At 47.9% G+C, this 17,425-nt stretch overlaps 10 non-coding genes and 2 pseudogenes across 10 annotated transcripts; all 12 read right to left on the bottom strand.

The window, feature by feature from the left end:
• Positions 1-712: 712 nt before the first annotated feature.
• Positions 713-903, bottom strand: LOC142688104 (U2 spliceosomal RNA). Its single transcript, XR_012857263.1, has one exon. It is a non-coding gene; the product is annotated as a U2 spliceosomal RNA (small nuclear RNA).
• A 1,293-nt stretch (positions 904-2,196) lies between these two features.
• On the bottom strand, positions 2,197-2,387 carry LOC142688103 (U2 spliceosomal RNA). Its single transcript, XR_012857262.1, has one exon. It is a non-coding gene; the product is annotated as a U2 spliceosomal RNA (small nuclear RNA).
• Positions 2,388-3,688: 1,301 nt separating this feature from the next.
• Positions 3,689-3,879, bottom strand: LOC142688102 (U2 spliceosomal RNA). The gene has a single exon (XR_012857261.1). It is a non-coding gene; the product is annotated as a U2 spliceosomal RNA (small nuclear RNA).
• A 1,301-nt stretch (positions 3,880-5,180) lies between these two features.
• On the bottom strand, positions 5,181-5,371 carry LOC142688101 (U2 spliceosomal RNA). Its single transcript, XR_012857260.1, has one exon. It is a non-coding gene; the product is annotated as a U2 spliceosomal RNA (small nuclear RNA).
• Positions 5,372-6,672: 1,301 nt separating this feature from the next.
• LOC142688362 (U2 spliceosomal RNA) lies at positions 6,673-6,879 on the bottom strand (annotated as a pseudogene).
• A 1,348-nt stretch (positions 6,880-8,227) lies between these two features.
• LOC142688400 (U2 spliceosomal RNA) lies at positions 8,228-8,338 on the bottom strand (annotated as a pseudogene).
• A 1,305-nt stretch (positions 8,339-9,643) lies between these two features.
• On the bottom strand, positions 9,644-9,834 carry LOC142688099 (U2 spliceosomal RNA). The gene has a single exon (XR_012857258.1). It is a non-coding gene; the product is annotated as a U2 spliceosomal RNA (small nuclear RNA).
• A 1,301-nt stretch (positions 9,835-11,135) lies between these two features.
• Positions 11,136-11,326, bottom strand: LOC142688098 (U2 spliceosomal RNA). Its single transcript, XR_012857257.1, has one exon. It is a non-coding gene; the product is annotated as a U2 spliceosomal RNA (small nuclear RNA).
• A 1,301-nt stretch (positions 11,327-12,627) lies between these two features.
• Positions 12,628-12,818, bottom strand: LOC142688097 (U2 spliceosomal RNA). Its single transcript, XR_012857256.1, has one exon. It is a non-coding gene; the product is annotated as a U2 spliceosomal RNA (small nuclear RNA).
• Positions 12,819-14,119: 1,301 nt separating this feature from the next.
• On the bottom strand, positions 14,120-14,310 carry LOC142688095 (U2 spliceosomal RNA). Its single transcript, XR_012857255.1, has one exon. It is a non-coding gene; the product is annotated as a U2 spliceosomal RNA (small nuclear RNA).
• Positions 14,311-15,611: 1,301 nt separating this feature from the next.
• Positions 15,612-15,802, bottom strand: LOC142688094 (U2 spliceosomal RNA). The gene has a single exon (XR_012857254.1). It is a non-coding gene; the product is annotated as a U2 spliceosomal RNA (small nuclear RNA).
• Positions 15,803-17,103: 1,301 nt separating this feature from the next.
• LOC142688093 (U2 spliceosomal RNA) lies at positions 17,104-17,294 on the bottom strand. Its single transcript, XR_012857253.1, has one exon. It is a non-coding gene; the product is annotated as a U2 spliceosomal RNA (small nuclear RNA).
• Between the last annotated feature and the right edge of the window lie 131 nt (positions 17,295-17,425).

Genomic DNA, 17,425 nt, shown 5'->3' with positions numbered 1-17,425 from the left:
CATTTATTTGCCTCCAGGAGGCCACAAGAGGGAGACAAGGGACTGCAAAATGGAAAATAAGCATCCACCAACTTTACAGACAACTTCTCTTTGCTCCTACAACCTCCATCCTTGCACAGTTTGTTATTCTTCTAGGTAACATAGTAACAAATCCAAATTGCTGCTCTCTTTGTAGGCAAGCAAGGCTTTGTTGCAACTGCAATTCTTACTTCTTCTTGAAATGTAGGGACGACAGTACATTCCATCACATCCATGTAGTGTACACAGGTAGGTCCATTGTGGCGGGCAGGCAGGCAGGCAGGCAGGCAGGCGGGCGGGCGGGCGGGCGGGCGGCTTTAATGGCTGTTTGCTGTTCCCCTACTCCACTCCGCTATTTGACTGTGGTGCTGCATCAATCAGTGGCTGGCTCAGGTGCAGCTCTTTAACCTACCTAGGAGGGAGGGCGGAGAGAAGACAAGGAAGGTGAATGAGCTGTTCCAATGTGAAATGCCGGAAACACAGAAACACAGAAGACACACACACAACAAGAGGTGGCAATGTATTAATTAATTGCATTTAATAAATGAGCTCATTATCACACATGACTGTACAAATGCATTGTCCAACAGGTGTTGAAATAATGGGATTAAAAGGGGAGATCCCATCAGAAAGACAAAAACAATAGCAAACACAAATAGCACTTTTGGAATCTGATTTTAGTCAACACATAAGGGAAGGGTGCACCGGTCCTGGAAATACTGCAATACCAGGTCAATGCGTGGAGTGGACAGAGCAAGCTCTATTTCCATCTCCCTGTTCTAAAAATCCATTTAATATATGGTCCCCAGATAGGGGACGTATCAGATATTAAACTGATAAGAACAGATACTACACTTGATCTTAGCCAAAAGGCCGAGAAGCGATAACCCGAGCGGCCCTTGCCTTGCCCGAGCCTGTCCCATACTGCTGTTCACCCCTTGCAGCGATTGATTCAGCCTACTCCTAGGCAATTCCATGGGGCCCTGCAGGCTCACACACATTTACAGCTACTAAGCGGGAGGTGAATAAAGGCCGGAGAGGAAGCTACACAGGATTTGCTTCTTTTGCTTGCACCACAATGCAGTGCTGAAAGAGGAGGAATCTACATAAAAACGCCTTCCTGGCAACGCCCAAATGCCCTCCTGCCATGCAGATAAACACTGGCAGCGGCAGCAAGTGCATGCCCACAGCCACCCCTTGTTCCTTCACACCTTGTATCAGCTTTAATCCAGTCCAGTCCGGTGCTGCCTGCTGAGCAGCACTGACCAACACTGCCTGGGCCCAGGCTTTTATCTCTGAGGCAGGCCCCATTATGATGTCAGAAAGCTGGCTCTGGAATCCTGAGGGCTCCACTATGACACGTGCAAAGTTCCGTCTGAACTTTATATAAGACGGTGCGGCTCAGTCAGTCACTCAGTGTTGCCTGAGAGGGCAACACTGCAACAGCCGGCCGCCAGGCTGTCTTTTTTTTGCACATTTATTTGCCTCCAGGAGGCCACAAGAGGGAGACAAGGGACTGCAAAATGGAAAATAAGCATCCACCAACTTTACAGACAACTTCTCTTTGCTCCTACAACCTCCATCCTTGCACAGTTTGTTATTCTTCTAGGTAACATAGTAACAAATCCAAATTGCTGCTCTCTTTGTAGGCAAGCAAGGCTTTGTTGCAACTGCAATTCTTACTTCTTCTTGAAATGTAGGGACGACAGTACATTCCATCACATCCATGTAGTGTACACAGGTAGGTCCATTGTGGCGGGCAGGCAGGCAGGCAGGCAGGCAGGCGGGCGGGCGGGCGGGCGGGCGGCTTTAATGGCTGTTTGCTGTTCCCCTACTCCACTCCGCTATTTGACTGTGGTGCTGCATCAATCAGTGGCTGGCTCAGGTGCAGCTCTTTAACCTACCTAGGAGGGAGGGCGGAGAGAAGACAAGGAAGGTGAATGAGCTGTTCCAATGTGAAATGCCGGAAACACAGAAGACACACACACAACAAGAGGTGGCAATGTATTAATTAATTGCATTTAATAAATGAGCTCATTATCACACATGACTGTACAAATGCATTGTCCAACAGGTGTTGAAATAATGGGATTAAAAGGGGAGATCCCATCAGAAAGACAAAAACAATAGCAAACACAAATAGCACTTTTGGAATCTGATTTTAGTCAACACATAAGGGAAGGGTGCACCGGTCCTGGAAATACTGCAATACCAGGTCAATGCGTGGAGTGGACAGAGCAAGCTCTATTTCCATCTCCCTGTTCTAAAAATCCATTTAATATATGGTCCCCAGATAGGGGACGTATCAGATATTAAACTGATAAGAACAGATACTACACTTGATCTTAGCCAAAAGGCCGAGAAGCGATAACCCGAGCGGCCCTTGCCTTGCCCGAGCCTGTCCCATACTGCTGTTCACCCCTTGCAGCGATTGATTCAGCCTACTCCTAGGCAATTCCATGGGGCCCTGCAGGCTCACACACATTTACAGCTACTAAGCGGGAGGTGAATAAAGGCCGGAGAGGAAGCTACACAGGATTTGCTTCTTTTGCTTGCACCACAATGCAGTGCTGAAAGAGGAGGAATCTACATAAAAACGCCTTCCTGGCAACGCCCAAATGCCCTCCTGCCATGCAGATAAACACTGGCAGCGGCAGCAAGTGCATGCCCACAGCCACCCCTTGTTCCTTCACACCTTGTATCAGCTTTAATCCAGTCCAGTCCGGTGCTGCCTGCTGAGCAGCACTGACCAACACTGCCTGGGCCCAGGCTTTTATCTCTGAGGCAGGCCCCATTATGATGTCAGAAAGCTGGCTCTGGAATCCTGAGGGCTCCACTATGACACGTGCAAAGTTCCGTCTGAACTTTATATAAGACGGTGCGGCTCAGTCAGTCACTCAGTGTTGCCTGAGAGGGCAACACTGCAACAGCCGGCCGCCAGGCTGTCTTTTTTTTGCACATTTATTTGCCTCCAGGAGGCCACAAGAGGGAGACAAGGGACTGCAAAATGGAAAATAAGCATCCACCAACTTTACAGACAACTTCTCTTTGCTCCTACAACCTCCATCCTTGCACAGTTTGTTATTCTTCTAGGTAACATAGTAACAAATCCAAATTGCTGCTCTCTTTGTAGGCAAGCAAGGCTTTGTTGCAACTGCAATTCTTACTTCTTCTTGAAATGTAGGGACGACAGTACATTCCATCACATCCATGTAGTGTACACAGGTAGGTCCATTGTGGCGGGCAGGCAGGCAGGCAGGCAGGCAGGCGGGCGGGCGGGCGGGCGGGCGGCTTTAATGGCTGTTTGCTGTTCCCCTACTCCACTCCGCTATTTGACTGTGGTGCTGCATCAATCAGTGGCTGGCTCAGGTGCAGCTCTTTAACCTACCTAGGAGGGAGGGCGGAGAGAAGACAAGGAAGGTGAATGAGCTGTTCCAATGTGAAATGCCGGAAACACAGAAACACAGAAGACACACACACAACAAGAGGTGGCAATGTATTAATTAATTGCATTTAATAAATGAGCTCATTATCACACATGACTGTACAAATGCATTGTCCAACAGGTGTTGAAATAATGGGATTAAAAGGGGAGATCCCATCAGAAAGACAAAAACAATAGCAAACACAAATAGCACTTTTGGAATCTGATTTTAGTCAACACATAAGGGAAGGGTGCACCGGTCCTGGAAATACTGCAATACCAGGTCAATGCGTGGAGTGGACAGAGCAAGCTCTATTTCCATCTCCCTGTTCTAAAAATCCATTTAATATATGGTCCCCAGATAGGGGACGTATCAGATATTAAACTGATAAGAACAGATACTACACTTGATCTTAGCCAAAAGGCCGAGAAGCGATAACCCGAGCGGCCCTTGCCTTGCCCGAGCCTGTCCCATACTGCTGTTCACCCCTTGCAGCGATTGATTCAGCCTACTCCTAGGCAATTCCATGGGGCCCTGCAGGCTCACACACATTTACAGCTACTAAGCGGGAGGTGAATAAAGGCCGGAGAGGAAGCTACACAGGATTTGCTTCTTTTGCTTGCACCACAATGCAGTGCTGAAAGAGGAGGAATCTACATAAAAACGCCTTCCTGGCAACGCCCAAATGCCCTCCTGCCATGCAGATAAACACTGGCAGCGGCAGCAAGTGCATGCCCACAGCCACCCCTTGTTCCTTCACACCTTGTATCAGCTTTAATCCAGTCCAGTCCGGTGCTGCCTGCTGAGCAGCACTGACCAACACTGCCTGGGCCCAGGCTTTTATCTCTGAGGCAGGCCCCATTATGATGTCAGAAAGCTGGCTCTGGAATCCTGAGGGCTCCACTATGACACGTGCAAAGTTCCGTCTGAACTTTATATAAGACGGTGCGGCTCAGTCAGTCACTCAGTGTTGCCTGAGAGGGCAACACTGCAACAGCCGGCCGCCAGGCTGTCTTTTTTTTGCACATTTATTTGCCTCCAGGAGGCCACAAGAGGGAGACAAGGGACTGCAAAATGGAAAATAAGCATCCACCAACTTTACAGACAACTTCTCTTTGCTCCTACAACCTCCATCCTTGCACAGTTTGTTATTCTTCTAGGTAACATAGTAACAAATCCAAATTGCTGCTCTCTTTGTAGGCAAGCAAGGCTTTGTTGCAACTGCAATTCTTACTTCTTCTTGAAATGTAGGGACGACAGTACATTCCATCACATCCATGTAGTGTACACAGGTAGGTCCATTGTGGCGGGCAGGCAGGCAGGCAGGCAGGCAGGCGGGCGGGCGGGCGGGCGGGCGGCTTTAATGGCTGTTTGCTGTTCCCCTACTCCACTCCGCTATTTGACTGTGGTGCTGCATCAATCAGTGGCTGGCTCAGGTGCAGCTCTTTAACCTACCTAGGAGGGAGGGCGGAGAGAAGACAAGGAAGGTGAATGAGCTGTTCCAATGTGAAATGCCGGAAACACAGAAACACAGAAGACACACACACAACAAGAGGTGGCAATGTATTAATTAATTGCATTTAATAAATGAGCTCATTATCACACATGACTGTACAAATGCATTGTCCAACAGGTGTTGAAATAATGGGATTAAAAGGGGAGATCCCATCAGAAAGACAAAAACAATAGCAAACACAAATAGCACTTTTGGAATCTGATTTTAGTCAACACATAAGGGAAGGGTGCACCGGTCCTGGAAATACTGCAATACCAGGTCAATGCGTGGAGTGGACAGAGCAAGCTCTATTTCCATCTCCCTGTTCTAAAAATCCATTTAATATATGGTCCCCAGATAGGGGACGTATCAGATATTAAACTGATAAGAACAGATACTACACTTGATCTTAGCCAAAAGGCCGAGAAGCGATAACCCGAGCGGCCCTTGCCTTGCCCGAGCCTGTCCCATACTGCTGTTCACCCCTTGCAGCGATTGATTCAGCCTACTCCTAGGCAATTCCATGGGGCCCTGCAGGCTCACACACATTTACAGCTACTAAGCGGGAGGTGAATAAAGGCCGGAGAGGAAGCTACACAGGATTTGCTTCTTTTGCTTGCACCACAATGCAGTGCTGAAAGAGGAGGAATCTACATAAAAACGCCTTCCTGGCAACGCCCAAATGCCCTCCTGCCATGCAGATAAACACTGGCAGCGGCAGCAAGTGCATGCCCACAGCCACCCCTTGTTCCTTCACACCTTGTATCAGCTTTAATCCAGTCCAGTCCGGTGCTGCCTGCTGAGCAGCACTGACCAACACTGCCTGGGCCCAGGCTTTTATCTCTGAGGCAGGCCCCATTATGATGTCAGAAAGCTGGCTCTGGAATCCTGAGGGCTCCACTATGACACGTGCAAAGTTCCGTCTGAACTTTATATAAGACGGTGCGGCTCAGTCAGTCACTCAGTGTTGCCTGAGAGGGCAACACTGCAACAGCCGGCCGCCAGGCTGTCTTTTTTTTGCACATTTATTTGCCTCCAGGAGGCCACAAGAGGGAGACAAGGGACTGCAAAATGGAAAATAAGCATCCACCAACTTTACAGACAACTTCTCTTTGCTCCTACAACCTCCATCCTTGCACAGTTTGTTATTCTTCTAGGTAACATAGTAACAAATCCAAATTGCTGCTCTCTTTGTAGGCAAGCAAGGCTTTGTTGCAACTGCAATTCTTACTTCTTCTTGAAATGTAGGGACGACAGTACATTCCATCACATCCATGTAGTGTACACAGGTAGGTCCATTGTGGCGGGCAGGCAGGCAGGCAGGCAGGCAGGCGGGCGGGCGGGCGGGCGGGCGGCTTTAATGGCTGTTTGCTGTTCCCCTACTCCACTCCGCTATTTGACTGTGGTGCTGCATCAATCAGTGGCTGGCTCAGGTGCAGCTCTTTAACCTACCTAGGAGGGAGGGCGGAGAGAAGACAAGGAAGGTGAATGAGCTGTTCCAATGTGAAATGCCGGAAACACAGAAACACAGAAGACACACACACAACAAGAGGTGGCAATGTATTAATTAATTGCATTTAATAAATGAGCTCATTATCACACATGACTGTACAAATGCATTGTCCAACAGGTGTTGAAATAATGGGATTAAAAGGGGAGATCCCATCAGAAAGACAAAAACAATAGCAAACACAAATAGCACTTTTGGAATCTGATTTTAGTCAACACATAAGGGAAGGGTGCACCGGTCCTGGAAATACTGCAATACCAGGTCAATGCGTGGAGTGGACAGAGCAAGCTCTATTTCCATCTCCCTGTTCTAAAAATCCATTTAATATATGGTCCCCAGATAGGGGACGTATCAGATATTAAACTGATAAGAACAGATTTTTTTTTTTTTTTTTTTTTTTTAATTCATTCAGATCACGTCTTAAAAATCATAAAATTCAAAATAAAAAAGACTTAGATCATCACAATGAAAACTGAAAACGTACAATTAATTTTTGTTTTCCTCTTTCCTTTTTTTCTTAAGAAATCAAAAAAACATTCCTTTTTTAACAGCAATAGTTCCTAACATATCCACTAGATGTTCCTGCAAATCATTACCATCCCATTCACAGTTTACAATGCACGTTAACCACGTTGGCACACCATACCTTTCAAGAAACCCTGGTAAATTTTCTCTTACACAGAGCCGCACCCTCCTCCGCATTTTTTCAAAATTAATTTTACTACGTAACTGCTCTACTTCTTCCAGTAACCTGTCTCTTTCTGCTCTTTCCTCTTCTGAAATGACACTTTTTTTCTTTCTCTCTGCTTTTTTCCTTTTTTTCTCATCACTTTGCCCACTTCCTTCCAATTTCTGAAGCTTGCCTTCTTCCAAACTAACTTCCGCTTCCTTTCTTTTGACTATCTTCTTATTTTCCTCTTGTACCTCACGTTTGCTTTTCTTTGGGCATGATTTGAATATGTGCCCCTCCTCTCCACACATATTACATACTTTCCCTTTCTGACATTCATTATACTTATGTCCCTCTTGCAGACATTTTGTACACATTACTCTCTCACAGGTTTCTCTCTCATGACCATACTCTTTACAATTCAAACAAAACATATCCATTCCAGGAAAAAATAAATTTCCACACGCACTTCCAATCTTGAACCGCGCTGGAGGAAACAATAGGTTTCTAGATTCACCAATTCTCACAAATTTACAAAGAAATTTCCACTTCCCAGTCCAAAATCCAAAAGGGTTAAACACTTTCCCCTTCCCCACCACCTCCTCACAAAACTTATTGAGAAATAACTTAATGTCCTCTTCATCCACGTAAGGCGAAAACATTTTTACGACCACCAACTTTTTGTTTGGCACAAAATGTGGTGTTACCTTCACACCCACAAGTCTTGGGTCCCTTTTACCTTCCTTCAAGCGTTCTAAAAAGACAGCATAAATTTCTTCTGTGGCGAAGGTAACGTCAAAGCACCCTCTCCTCGGATAGTCCATCACCGCCAAAATGCATGATCTCTCCAGCTGAAAGAAATCCAACAAAAGAACCTTTGTGATGAACTCCAGATCCTTCCTTTGTCGCTCAGATTCCTCCACGAAAAACCGGACAGCATTCCTGGTACGCATATATTCGGGAATTTCCTCCATCCTGCTCCAAACGAATTCCAGCAATCTCCAAAGAATACCTTCAGTACCGAAGTACCAGGCAGGTGATCGCTCCCCGTTGCCCTGGACTAATCCTCCTCCCCAATAGCAGCAGAGGGGTGAAGTCTCTCCTAAGAGAAACGATCCCCCCAGGCCAAGGAAAAGGGTACCAGGGCACCTCCTGACCAAGAAACAAGGCAATACCCTAAAGTACTACACTTGATCTTAGCCAAAAGGCCGAGAAGCGATAACCCGAGCGGCCCTTGCCTTGCCCGAGCCTGTCCCATACTGCTGTTCACCCCTTGCAGCGATTGATTCAGCCTACTCCTAGGCAATTCCATGGGGCCCTGCAGGCTCACACACATTTACAGCTACTAAGCGGGAGGTGAATAAAGGCCGGAGAGGAAGCTACACAGGATTTGCTTCTTTTGCTTGCACCACAATGCAGTGCTGAAAGAGGAGGAATCTACATAAAAACGCCTTCCTGGCAACGCCCAAATGCCCTCCTGCCATGCAGATAAACACTGGCAGCGGCAGCAAGTGCATGCCCACAGCCACCCCTTGTTCCTTCACACCTTGTATCAGCTTTAATCCAGTCCAGTCCGGTGCTGCCTGCTGAGCAGCACTGACCAACACTGCCTGGGCCCAGGCTTTTATCTCTGAGGCAGGCCCCATTATGATGTCAGAAAGCTGGCTCTGGAATCCTGAGGGCTCCACTATGACACGTGCAAAGTTCCGTCTGAACTTTATATAAGACGGTGCGGCTCAGTCAGTCACTCAGTGTTGCCTGAGAGGGCAACACTGCAACAGCCGGCCGCCAGGCTGTCTTTTTTTTGCACATTTATTTGCCTCCAGGAGGCCACAAGAGGGAGACAAGGGACTGCAAAATGGAAAATAAGCATCCACCAACTTTACAGACAACTTCTCTTTGCTCCTACAACCTCCATCCTTGCACAGTTTGTTATTCTTCTAGGTAACATAGTAACAAATCCAAATTGCTGCTCTCTTTGTAGGCAAGCAAGGCTTTGTTGCAACTGCAATTCTTACTTCTTCTTGAAATGTAGGGACGACAGTACATTCCATCACATCCATGTAGTGTACACAGGTAGGTCCATTGTGGCGGGCAGGCAGGCAGGCAGGCAGGCAGGCAGGCGGGCGGGCGGGCGGGCGGGCGGCTTTAATGGCTGTTTGCTGTTCCCCTACTCCACTCCGCTATTTGACTGTGGTGCTGCATCAATCAGTGGCTGGCTCAGGTGCAGCTCTTTAACCTACCTAGGAGGGAGGGCGGAGAGAAGACAAGGAAGGTGAATGAGCTGTTCCAATGTGAAATGCCGGAAACACAGAAACACAGAAGACACACACACAACAAGAGGTGGCAATGTATTAATTAATTGCATTTAATAAATGAGCTCATTATCACACATGACTGTACAAATGCATTGTCCAACAGGTGTTGAAATAATGGGATTAAAAGGGGAGATCCCATCAGAAAGACAAAAACAATAGCAAACACAAATAGCACTTTTGGAATCTGATTTTAGTCAACACATAAGGGAAGGGTGCACCGGTCCTGGAAATACTGCAATACCAGGTCAATGCGTGGAGTGGACAGAGCAAGCTCTATTTCCATCTCCCTGTTCTAAAAATCCATTTAATATATGGTCCCCAGATAGGGGACGTATCAGATATTAAACTGATAAGAACAGATACTACACTTGATCTTAGCCAAAAGGCCGAGAAGCGATAACCCGAGCGGCCCTTGCCTTGCCCGAGCCTGTCCCATACTGCTGTTCACCCCTTGCAGCGATTGATTCAGCCTACTCCTAGGCAATTCCATGGGGCCCTGCAGGCTCACACACATTTACAGCTACTAAGCGGGAGGTGAATAAAGGCCGGAGAGGAAGCTACACAGGATTTGCTTCTTTTGCTTGCACCACAATGCAGTGCTGAAAGAGGAGGAATCTACATAAAAACGCCTTCCTGGCAACGCCCAAATGCCCTCCTGCCATGCAGATAAACACTGGCAGCGGCAGCAAGTGCATGCCCACAGCCACCCCTTGTTCCTTCACACCTTGTATCAGCTTTAATCCAGTCCAGTCCGGTGCTGCCTGCTGAGCAGCACTGACCAACACTGCCTGGGCCCAGGCTTTTATCTCTGAGGCAGGCCCCATTATGATGTCAGAAAGCTGGCTCTGGAATCCTGAGGGCTCCACTATGACACGTGCAAAGTTCCGTCTGAACTTTATATAAGACGGTGCGGCTCAGTCAGTCACTCAGTGTTGCCTGAGAGGGCAACACTGCAACAGCCGGCCGCCAGGCTGTCTTTTTTTTGCACATTTATTTGCCTCCAGGAGGCCACAAGAGGGAGACAAGGGACTGCAAAATGGAAAATAAGCATCCACCAACTTTACAGACAACTTCTCTTTGCTCCTACAACCTCCATCCTTGCACAGTTTGTTATTCTTCTAGGTAACATAGTAACAAATCCAAATTGCTGCTCTCTTTGTAGGCAAGCAAGGCTTTGTTGCAACTGCAATTCTTACTTCTTCTTGAAATGTAGGGACGACAGTACATTCCATCACATCCATGTAGTGTACACAGGTAGGTCCATTGTGGCGGGCAGGCAGGCAGGCAGGCAGGCAGGCGGGCGGGCGGGCGGGCGGGCGGCTTTAATGGCTGTTTGCTGTTCCCCTACTCCACTCCGCTATTTGACTGTGGTGCTGCATCAATCAGTGGCTGGCTCAGGTGCAGCTCTTTAACCTACCTAGGAGGGAGGGCGGAGAGAAGACAAGGAAGGTGAATGAGCTGTTCCAATGTGAAATGCCGGAAACACAGAAACACAGAAGACACACACACAACAAGAGGTGGCAATGTATTAATTAATTGCATTTAATAAATGAGCTCATTATCACACATGACTGTACAAATGCATTGTCCAACAGGTGTTGAAATAATGGGATTAAAAGGGGAGATCCCATCAGAAAGACAAAAACAATAGCAAACACAAATAGCACTTTTGGAATCTGATTTTAGTCAACACATAAGGGAAGGGTGCACCGGTCCTGGAAATACTGCAATACCAGGTCAATGCGTGGAGTGGACAGAGCAAGCTCTATTTCCATCTCCCTGTTCTAAAAATCCATTTAATATATGGTCCCCAGATAGGGGACGTATCAGATATTAAACTGATAAGAACAGATACTACACTTGATCTTAGCCAAAAGGCCGAGAAGCGATAACCCGAGCGGCCCTTGCCTTGCCCGAGCCTGTCCCATACTGCTGTTCACCCCTTGCAGCGATTGATTCAGCCTACTCCTAGGCAATTCCATGGGGCCCTGCAGGCTCACACACATTTACAGCTACTAAGCGGGAGGTGAATAAAGGCCGGAGAGGAAGCTACACAGGATTTGCTTCTTTTGCTTGCACCACAATGCAGTGCTGAAAGAGGAGGAATCTACATAAAAACGCCTTCCTGGCAACGCCCAAATGCCCTCCTGCCATGCAGATAAACACTGGCAGCGGCAGCAAGTGCATGCCCACAGCCACCCCTTGTTCCTTCACACCTTGTATCAGCTTTAATCCAGTCCAGTCCGGTGCTGCCTGCTGAGCAGCACTGACCAACACTGCCTGGGCCCAGGCTTTTATCTCTGAGGCAGGCCCCATTATGATGTCAGAAAGCTGGCTCTGGAATCCTGAGGGCTCCACTATGACACGTGCAAAGTTCCGTCTGAACTTTATATAAGACGGTGCGGCTCAGTCAGTCACTCAGTGTTGCCTGAGAGGGCAACACTGCAACAGCCGGCCGCCAGGCTGTCTTTTTTTTGCACATTTATTTGCCTCCAGGAGGCCACAAGAGGGAGACAAGGGACTGCAAAATGGAAAATAAGCATCCACCAACTTTACAGACAACTTCTCTTTGCTCCTACAACCTCCATCCTTGCACAGTTTGTTATTCTTCTAGGTAACATAGTAACAAATCCAAATTGCTGCTCTCTTTGTAGGCAAGCAAGGCTTTGTTGCAACTGCAATTCTTACTTCTTCTTGAAATGTAGGGACGACAGTACATTCCATCACATCCATGTAGTGTACACAGGTAGGTCCATTGTGGCGGGCAGGCAGGCAGGCAGGCAGGCAGGCGGGCGGGCGGGCGGGCGGGCGGCTTTAATGGCTGTTTGCTGTTCCCCTACTCCACTCCGCTATTTGACTGTGGTGCTGCATCAATCAGTGGCTGGCTCAGGTGCAGCTCTTTAACCTACCTAGGAGGGAGGGCGGAGAGAAGACAAGGAAGGTGAATGAGCTGTTCCAATGTGAAATGCCGGAAACACAGAAACACAGAAGACACACACACAACAAGAGGTGGCAATGTATTAATTAATTGCATTTAATAAATGAGCTCATTATCACACATGACTGTACAAATGCATTGTCCAACAGGTGTTGAAATAATGGGATTAAAAGGGGAGATCCCATCAGAAAGACAAAAACAATAGCAAACACAAATAGCACTTTTGGAATCTGATTTTAGTCAACACATAAGGGAAGGGTGCACCGGTCCTGGAAATACTGCAATACCAGGTCAATGCGTGGAGTGGACAGAGCAAGCTCTATTTCCATCTCCCTGTTCTAAAAATCCATTTAATATATGGTCCCCAGATAGGGGACGTATCAGATATTAAACTGATAAGAACAGATACTACACTTGATCTTAGCCAAAAGGCCGAGAAGCGATAACCCGAGCGGCCCTTGCCTTGCCCGAGCCTGTCCCATACTGCTGTTCACCCCTTGCAGCGATTGATTCAGCCTACTCCTAGGCAATTCCATGGGGCCCTGCAGGCTCACACACATTTACAGCTACTAAGCGGGAGGTGAATAAAGGCCGGAGAGGAAGCTACACAGGATTTGCTTCTTTTGCTTGCACCACAATGCAGTGCTGAAAGAGGAGGAATCTACATAAAAACGCCTTCCTGGCAACGCCCAAATGCCCTCCTGCCATGCAGATAAACACTGGCAGCGGCAGCAAGTGCATGCCCACAGCCACCCCTTGTTCCTTCACACCTTGTATCAGCTTTAATCCAGTCCAGTCCGGTGCTGCCTGCTGAGCAGCACTGACCAACACTGCCTGGGCCCAGGCTTTTATCTCTGAGGCAGGCCCCATTATGATGTCAGAAAGCTGGCTCTGGAATCCTGAGGGCTCCACTATGACACGTGCAAAGTTCCGTCTGAACTTTATATAAGACGGTGCGGCTCAGTCAGTCACTCAGTGTTGCCTGAGAGGGCAACACTGCAACAGCCGGCCGCCAGGCTGTCTTTTTTTTGCACATTTATTTGCCTCCAGGAGGCCACAAGAGGGAGACAAGGGACTGCAAAATGGAAAATAAGCATCCACCAACTTTACAGACAACTTCTCTTTGCTCCTACAACCTCCATCCTTGCACAGTTTGTTATTCTTCTAGGTAACATAGTAACAAATCCAAATTGCTGCTCTCTTTGTAGGCAAGCAAGGCTTTGTTGCAACTGCAATTCTTACTTCTTCTTGAAATGTAGGGACGACAGTACATTCCATCACATCCATGTAGTGTACACAGGTAGGTCCATTGTGGCGGGCAGGCAGGCAGGCAGGCAGGCAGGCGGGCGGGCGGGCGGGCGGGCGGCTTTAATGGCTGTTTGCTGTTCCCCTACTCCACTCCGCTATTTGACTGTGGTGCTGCATCAATCAGTGGCTGGCTCAGGTGCAGCTCTTTAACCTACCTAGGAGGGAGGGCGGAGAGAAGACAAGGAAGGTGAATGAGCTGTTCCAATGTGAAATGCCGGAAACACAGAAACACAGAAGACACACACACAACAAGAGGTGGCAATGTATTAATTAATTGCATTTAATAAATGAGCTCATTATCACACATGACTGTACAAATGCATTGTCCAACAGGTGTTGAAATAATGGGATTAAAAGGGGAGATCCCATCAGAAAGACAAAAACAATAGCAAACACAAATAGCACTTTTGGAATCTGATTTTAGTCAACACATAAGGGAAGGGTGCACCGGTCCTGGAAATACTGCAATACCAGGTCAATGCGTGGAGTGGACAGAGCAAGCTCTATTTCCATCTCCCTGTTCTAAAAATCCATTTAATATATGGTCCCCAGATAGGGGACGTATCAGATATTAAACTGATAAGAACAGATACTACACTTGATCTTAGCCAAAAGGCCGAGAAGCGATAACCCGAGCGGCCCTTGCCTTGCCCGAGCCTGTCCCATACTGCTGTTCACCCCTTGCAGCGATTGATTCAGCCTACTCCTAGGCAATTCCATGGGGCCCTGCAGGCTCACACACATTTACAGCTACTAAGCGGGAGGTGAATAAAGGCCGGAGAGGAAGCTACACAGGATTTGCTTCTTTTGCTTGCACCACAATGCAGTGCTGAAAGAGGAGGAATCTACATAAAAACGCCTTCCTGGCAACGCCCAAATGCCCTCCTGCCATGCAGATAAACACTGGCAGCGGCAGCAAGTGCATGCCCACAGCCACCCCTTGTTCCTTCACACCTTGTATCAGCTTTAATCCAGTCCAGTCCGGTGCTGCCTGCTGAGCAGCACTGACCAACACTGCCTGGGCCCAGGCTTTTATCTCTGAGGCAGGCCCCATTATGATGTCAGAAAGCTGGCTCTGGAATCCTGAGGGCTCCACTATGACACGTGCAAAGTTCCGTCTGAACTTTATATAAGACGGTGCGGCTCAGTCAGTCACTCAGTGTTGCCTGAGAGGGCAACACTGCAACAGCCGGCCGCCAGGCTGTCTTTTTTTTGCACATTTATTTGCCTCCAGGAGGCCACAAGAGGGAGACAAGGGACTGCAAAATGGAAAATAAGCATCCACCAACTTTACAGACAACTTCTCTTTGCTCCTACAACCTCCATCCTTGCACAGTTTGTTATTCTTCTAGGTAACATAGTAACAAATCCAAATTGCTGCTCTCTTTGTAGGCAAGCAAGGCTTTGTTGCAACTGCAATTCTTACTTCTTCTTGAAATGTAGGGACGACAGTACATTCCATCACATCCATGTAGTGTACACAGGTAGGTCCATTGTGGCGGGCAGGCAGGCAGGCAGGCAGGCGGGCGGGCGGGCGGGCGGGCGGGCGGCTTTAATGGCTGTTTGCTGTTCCCCTACTCCACTCCGCTATTTGACTGTGGTGCTGCATCAATCAGTGGCTGGCTCAGGTGCAGCTCTTTAACCTACCTAGGAGGGAGGGCGGAGAGAAGACAAGGAAGGTGAATGAGCTGTTCCAATGTGAAATGCCGGAAACACAGAAACACAGAAGACACACACACAACAAGAGGTGGCAATGTATTAATTAATTGCATTTAATAAATGAGCTCATTATCACACATGACTGTACAAATGCATTGTCCAACAGGTGTTGAAATAATGGGATTAAAAGGGGAGATCCCATCAGAAAGACAAAAACAATAGCAAACACAAATAGCACTTTTGGAATCTGATTTTAGTCAACACATAAGGGAAGGGTGCACCGGTCCTGGAAATACTGCAATACCAGGTCAATGCGTGGAGTGGACAGAGCAAGCTCTATTTCCATCTCCCTGTTCTAAAAATCCATTTAATATATGGTCCCCAGATAGGGGACGTATCAGATATTAAACTGATAAGAACAGATACTACACTTGATCTTAGCCAAAAGGCCGAGAAGCGATAACCCGAGCGGCCCTTGCCTTGCCCGAGCCTGTCCCATACTGCTGTTCACCCCTTGCAGCGATTGATTCAGCCTACTCCTAGGCAATTCCATGGGGCCCTGCAGGCTCACACACATTTACAGCTACTAAGCGGGAGGTGAATAAAGGCCGGAGAGGAAGCTACACAGGATTTGCTTCTTTTGCTTGCACCACAATGCAGTGCTGAAAGAGGAGGAATCTACATAAAAACGCCTTCCTGGCAACGCCCAAATGCCCTCCTGCCATGCAGATAAACACTGGCAGCGGCAGCAAGTGCATGCCCACAGCCACCCCTTGTTCCTTCACACCTTGTATCAGCTTTAATCCAGTCCAGTCCGGTGCTGCCTGCTGAGCAGCACTGACCAACACTGCCTGGGCCCAGGCTTTTATCTCTGAGGCAGGCCCCATTATGATGTCAGAAAGCTGGCTCTGGAATCCTGAGGGCTCCACTATGACACGTGCAAAGTTCCGTCTGAACTTTATATAAGACGGTGCGGCTCAGTCAGTCACTCAGTGTTGCCTGAGAGGGCAACACTGCAACAGCCGGCCGCCAGGCTGTCTTTTTTTTGCACATTTATTTGCCTCCAGGAGGCCACAAGAGGGAGACAAGGGACTGCAAAATGGAAAATAAGCATCCACCAACTTTACAGACAACTTCTCTTTGCTCCTACAACCTCCATCCTTGCACAGTTTGTTATTCTTCTAGGTAACATAGTAACAAATCCAAATTGCTGCTCTCTTTGTAGGCAAGCAAGGCTTTGTTGCAACTGCAATTCTTACTTCTTCTTGAAATGTAGGGACGACAGTACATTCCATCACATCCATGTAGTGTACACAGGTAGGTCCATTGTGGCGGGCAGGCAGGCAGGCAGGCAGGCAGGCGGGCGGGCGGGCGGGCGGGCGGCTTTAATGGCTGTTTGCTGTTCCCCTACTCCACTCCGCTATTTGACTGTGGTGCTGCATCAATCAGTGGCTGGCTCAGGTGCAGCTCTTTAACCTACCTAGGAGGGAGGGCGGAGAGAAGACAAGGAAGGTGAATGAGCTGTTCCAATGTGAAATGCCGGAAACACAGAAACACAGAAGACACACACACAACAAGAGGTGGCAATGTATTAATTAATTGCATTTAATAAATGAGCTCATTATCACACATGACTGTACAAATGCATTGTCCAACAGGTGTTGAAATAATGGGATTAAAAGGGGAGATCCCATCAGAAAGACAAAAACAATAGCAAACACAAATAGCACTTTTGGAATCTGATTTTAGTCAACACATAAGGGAAGGGTGCACCGGTCCTGGAAATACTGCAATACCAGGTCAATGCGTGGAGTGGACAGAGCAAGCTCTATTTCCATCTCCCTGTTCTAAAAATCCATTTAATATATGGTCCCCAGATAGGGGACGTATCAGATATTAAACTGATAAGAACAGATACTACACTTGATCTTAGCCAAAAGGCCGAGAAGCGATAACCCGAGCGGCCCTTGCCTTGCCCGAGCCTGTCCCATACTGCTGTTCACCCCTTGCAGCGATTGATTCAGCCTACTCCTAGGCAATTCCATGGGGCCCTGCAGGCTCACACACATTTACAGCTACTAAGC

Source organism: Rhinoderma darwinii (assembly GCF_050947455.1).
Source record: "Rhinoderma darwinii isolate aRhiDar2 chromosome 5 unlocalized genomic scaffold, aRhiDar2.hap1 SUPER_5_unloc_25, whole genome shotgun sequence".
Taxonomy (NCBI): domain Eukaryota; kingdom Metazoa; phylum Chordata; class Amphibia; order Anura; family Rhinodermatidae; genus Rhinoderma; species Rhinoderma darwinii.
Note: the sequence above shows the minus strand (reverse complement) of the source record. Positions and strands in the feature narration are given on the sequence as shown.